Source organism: Etheostoma spectabile, chromosome 22 (assembly GCF_008692095.1).
Source record: "Etheostoma spectabile isolate EspeVRDwgs_2016 chromosome 22, UIUC_Espe_1.0, whole genome shotgun sequence".
Classification (NCBI taxonomy): domain Eukaryota; kingdom Metazoa; phylum Chordata; class Actinopteri; order Perciformes; family Percidae; genus Etheostoma; species Etheostoma spectabile.
The window spans coordinates 13,790,536-13,796,420 of record NC_045754.1 but is presented as its reverse complement, the minus strand read 5'-3'; positions in this window follow the sequence as shown (position 1 = coordinate 13,796,420).

Here is a 5,885-nt window from a genome sequence, read left to right as displayed (position 1 = left end):
ATGACTTTTGATAAGTTTTTTCAACTTACTATACTGTGATATTTTTTCTTTCATTTTTTTCGACATGCTATAGTTTGACTTTTTTCAACATACTATACTATTACTTTTTTAAAACCTTTTTTCGACATGCTATACTCTTCTTTTTTTGGCATACTATAATACAACGTTTTTTTCTTCATTTTTTTTCAACATGCTATACTAAGACTTTCATACCTTTTTATAAACTTTCATGACACATGTTAATATGACTTTTTTTCATCATACTATACTATTTCAATCAGGAAAGACCTCATTTTGAGTGAACAATTCTTTATTGACGTGGGCACATTATTTATAAATTAAAGTCTTCGGCGATTAGACCCCATCATGACATCATTGAAATCCCATTGTGACGTCATCATATTCAAGGGGGAGGCCGAGAAGTCGTGAGCATGTAGGATACCCTCTGATGGAGTCCATACACTGGTGGTGATGGTAAGGACTGAAGAGGATGCTGAGATCTGGATGAATGAGTAGAGGAGCGAGGTCTGGTGAGCTCAGACCTGGGAGCTGGATTTGATGAGCTGGAGGTGAATGAGAGCTGACGGCAAAGGAGAGGAAAACATTTAAATATTGACAGCAGAATGTTGGTTTAGCTACAAGAAACATACAATACTTTGACTTTATTTTACATACTATGACTTTTTCCACATGATATACTATGACTTTTTATTACTCTTTACAACATACTATACTCAACATACTATACTATGACTTTTTTTCGATATTTCGATACTATGACTTTTTTGACATACTATACTATGACCTTTTTTTAACTTATTTGACATAATATACAGAACAACGATTTTTTTTGATGGTGGTGACTTTTTCCACATGCTATAATATAACTTTAATTGACTTTTTTCGACATACTATACTATAACGTATAACCAGAACCGGGCGGCAGAGGCTGGCTCTGGGGACGTGGAACGTCACCTCTCTGGGGGGGAAGGAGCCGGACTTGTGCGGGAGGTGGAGCGCTACCAGTTAGATCTGGTGGGCTTACCTACGCACAGTTCGGTTCTGGAACCGTACTCCTGGATAGGGGTTGGACTCTGTCCTACTCCGGAGTTGCCATGGTGTGAGGCGGGGCGGGTGTGGGGATTCACAAGTCCCCGGCTGAGCGCCGCTGCGTTGGAGTTTACCCCGGTGGACGAGAGGGTCGCCTCCATACGCCTGCGGGTGATGGGGGTGAAAACTCTGACTGTTGTTTGTGCATATGCACCAAACAAGAGTTCAGAGTATTCGGCCTCTGGAGACTTGAATGGAGTTTTTTTTTTTTTTTTTTTTTTTTTCCTGATGGGGCTCCAGTGGGGACTCCATAGTTCTGTGGGGGACTTCAATGCACACGGGGCAATGATGGAGATACTTGGAGAGGCGTGATTGGGAGGAACGGCCTCCCTGATCTAAACCAGGGTGGTTGTCTGTTGTTGGACTTTTGTGCTAGTCATGGATTGTCCATCACAAACACCACGTTTGAACATAGGGATGCTCATAAGTGTACTTGGTACCAGATCACCCTAGGCCAAAGGTCAATGATCGATTTTATAATCGTTTCATCTGATCTGAGGCCGTATGTTTTGGACACTCGGGTGAAGAAGGGCAGAGCTGTCAACTGATCACCACTGGTGGTGAGTTGGGTCAGGGGGTGGGGGAAGACTCTGGACAACCTGGTAAGCCCAAATGGTATGGCGGGTAAACTGGGAACGTCTGGGGAGGCCCCTGTCCGACGACTTTCAACTCACACCTCCGGCGGACTTTTCGGACATCCCTGTGGAGGCTGGGGGCATTGAACCTGAGTGGACAATGTTCAAAGTTTCCATGGCTAGAGCTGCGGCGGCGAGCGTGGTCTTAGGGTTTTAGGTGCCTCAAGGGCGGTAACCCACAACACCCTGGTGGACACCGTGGTCAGGAGCGTCCAACGAAGAAGGAGTCTTTCCGGGATATGTTGTCTCGGAACTCCGGAGGCAGTTGCAGGGCACCGACGGGCCCGAAGGGCTGCAGCCTCTGCCGTGACAGAGGCAAGCAGCGTGTGTGGAGAAGTTCGGAGAGAATTGAGAAACTTTCGGTCGGCCCAAGGTGCTTCTGGAAAACCGTTCGCCACCTCAGGAGGGGGAAGCAAGGAATCATCCAAGCTGTATACAGTAAGGATGGGACGTTGTTGACCTCAACTGAGGAGGTAATAGGGCGGTGGAAGGAGCACTTTGAGGAACTCCTAAATCCAGCTGACATGCCCTCTGTGGTAGAGTGGATGGGGATGATGGGGATTGTCGTCAATTTCCCTGGTGGAAGTCGCTGAGGTAGTCAACAACTCCACAGCGGCAAAACCCCAGGGATTGATGAGATCCGTCCAGAAATGCTGAAGGCTCTGGGTGTGAGGGGCTGTCTTGGTTGACACGCCTATTCAACATTGCGTGGAAGTCTGGGACGTTGCCTAAGGAGTGGCAGACCGGGTGGTGGTTCCCCTCTTCAAAAAGGGGACCAGAGGTGTGTGCCAATTACAGGGGTATCACACTTCTCAGCCTCCGGTAAAGTCTACTCCAAGGTGCTGGAAAGGAGGGTTCGGCCGATAGCGAACCTCGGATTGAAGAGGAACAAGCGGATTCCGTCCTGGTCGTGGAACAACGGATCAGATCTTTACTCTCGCAAGGATCTTGGAGGGGGCCTAGAATCTTAAAACTAGAATATGCCATAAAATTGTCATAAAATGTAGTAAGTAATAAAATTGTGAAAAGTTCATAGTACAGTATCTCATAAAATGTCACAGTGTTGTGTCATAAAATGTCATAAAAATGTAATAGTTTAGAATGCCACAAAAAGTAATAGTGTAGTATGTCATAGAAATGACATGACAAATGACAGTATAGTTGTCATAAAAATGGGGTAAAAAGAATGGGTATGAATATTTCTGTCTTTGTGCTCACATTGAGTTTTAGTTGTGACCCTACACTGATGCATCGGACCCCTGCTGTCTGGTCCTGTAGTAGCTTTTTGGCTAGCACGTAGCATGTGGGACCAGACAGGGTGGTGTCTGGGAGTGACGGATCAAAGCTTCTTGATGATTTCAAACACTTTCAAGTGGAAGATAAAGGATTTCGTCTTTTTTTTTTCTTACATTTTCCTTTGATTACACAAAATGGGGACAGACGACAGACTGTAGAGGGAGGCAAGGATAGTCAACAAAGTGCAGAAACAGTTATTGAGATGTGCATAAGATCATGATGGTCATAATGTCACATTGAAACTCAGCTGTTAACTGTGTTAACCCAAGTTCCCTAAATGTGATGTTGTCAAATGTTGAGGTCTGTTTGTGTTTCTCTCTCCCTCTGATAGTGAGGTGTGCATTTCGGAGAGCCAGAGTGACCTAGAAACACAGAGCCATCCCCTTATTCAAGTGAAGGGGTTGTATTCACGCTCAAATGGAGGCCGCGTCTCCCTCTTCCTGCAGGGTTTTTAACATCCCTTTCAAGTGTAGTGGAACAAAATGACCTGGAACAAACAGTCAACAATGAGGTCTTTAATAAGAGCTCTACTGGGGCCTTCCCACAAGTGGTTTATCGTTTCACTGTACTTCCACGGTACTCTTAACCAGGACAGTGCAACATACATACTCTGTTGGTGCAACAATGCTAAATAGTTTGATCACGCCTCGAATGGGCATTTAAGGTTCAGGTACAGCTTTGTTTTATATGTCAATTGGAAAGGCTATGCTGATATTTGCTTCTAAAATCTACATATCATATAATATTCTTAATTTAGGATTTTTATAAGAAAGTGAGGGTAGAGTGTATGTCCCCAGTAAAGAAAAGCCAGGTGGTGTTACTGTTTCACCTGACTTGATTCTGTGCCAGTGGACTCTATCAGCTGGGATAAGAGAATGTAGCCTGTCTGCCAAATTATAACTTAGCCAATGCCTCAAATAAAAAATACTCGAAATATGTTTGGGTCAGCATGAGAGGAAAAGACTCAGTTTACGTTTGGGGACAAAGATCAGTGCATTATTCCCATCAAAATATATGTGTTAGGTGTTTAATGTGCTAGTGAACTACCTGAAGTCATAACAGCTATAACCAATAATTATATAACAGCACTGGGTCAAATTAGTAATAATGTAATGTTTTGTTTTATTTTGTTCAGCCTGTAACGTTACTATTTTGGTTGACACTTTAGGGTTGCAGCTTTGTCAGATGTAAGGAGTTGCTGCTTTTTCTTGTCTTACATTTGAGTAAATTGAATATTTGGGGGCTTTACACTGTTGATAAGACAAAACAAGACATTTGATGAAGTCATGTTAGGCTCTAGGAAATGGTGATGGATATAGTTCCCTATTTTGTGATGTGTTTTGGGAATGTCTGACACATAAAACCGACAGATGTCGAACTGCCAAGCTCGTTGCAGTGCAGTCTTCATCGGTGAGTTATCTCTCACATTGCCACAGCATCACATCTTCTATTTACAAAGAAATGAACATAAAAAGACCTCCAGCCAACCAATAAAAATTCTTGCTTTATAAAGGCTTTGACCCGCCGACTGATCCCTGCCCTGTTGTGAAATCAGTTTGGGCTCTAACGAAGCATGTCAAAAGATCCGTAAAGATAGTTACACAGTGATAAAATCAAATAATAGTGCAAACAAGCGACATTTGTCAACAGGTCCTGGTCCCATGGTAACGTGTGTGTCTGTGTATTCAAGTGGGGACCTGGGAGGTCAAATCTTTGTCTGCCATCATAGCAGAGCCAAAAAACGATGTCAAATCTATGGCGAATGGGCTTATTGTGCTGCAAATATTCACTTTCTTTCTTTGCTTGTGCTTTGTCTAGAAGCTCAAGATAGTAAAAAAAATACTAAGATCATTTTGATCACAAGAATGTTTGCATACAAGTTTTTACAGCTGTCAGGTGAGTATGTATAGCTTTTGATATTTTTACACTTTTCCTGTAGCAGAGAAACGTACACACACAAACAAACAAACAAACACACAGACAGACACACACAACCTAGTCTATAAGGGCCAAACCTATCCACTGTTTCCTGACCTGTCACTGTATGATTAATGAATATTACTTGAAGTCTCATCTCTCTCAGAAGCAGGTTTCAGTCCCACTCCCCACCCACACACTGTGCCTCATCTGCATGCCCCTACTTCTTATGTCCGCATTGACCTACACACATATGGGACTAATATGCAAAGATAGGTTACTGTTAATGGGACTATTATCTGTGATGAGAGGCAAAAAAAACCTTTCACTTTCACTGTCTTTGTTGTCATTACAATGACGCTGATCCAATGCCGGCAGCCTGCAGAGTGTGTCATGAACCTCTCTGCTGCCGCGGCCCTGGAGAAGCGTGTTATCATCCATATCACACAGTAATGACCTGTAATGAATGGAGCATCATTAGTGGGATGTAAAAGATGGCTCCTCAAATAGATACTCATGTAAGTGCGATGTGAATAGCAAGACACTTGCCAGGGTCATGATGTTAGTTGTAATCCTCAGGTACAGAGCAGGCTGTGGCAAATATGTACTTTTTCTTCTAACACAATTTTCTGTATCCTTTGAGATAACTTGTAAAATCTCACCTGGATTCACCGGTTTACTTATCTGTTTCCCTGTTCATCCCAGTGTTCTGTTGACACAAGCCAAGTCAAACATCCACCTTCTCAACTCTTTAAATAATGAGTCATACACCTTACTGTGTGTGTCATAGCCGGGCACACTATTCACAAGAACTATAAAAGACTTTCTCAAATGCCATCACATGGTCAAATCCAGTACACAAATTACTACTACATTAACAAATAATATACAGCCCCCTTCACTCACTCACTCACTCACTCACTCACT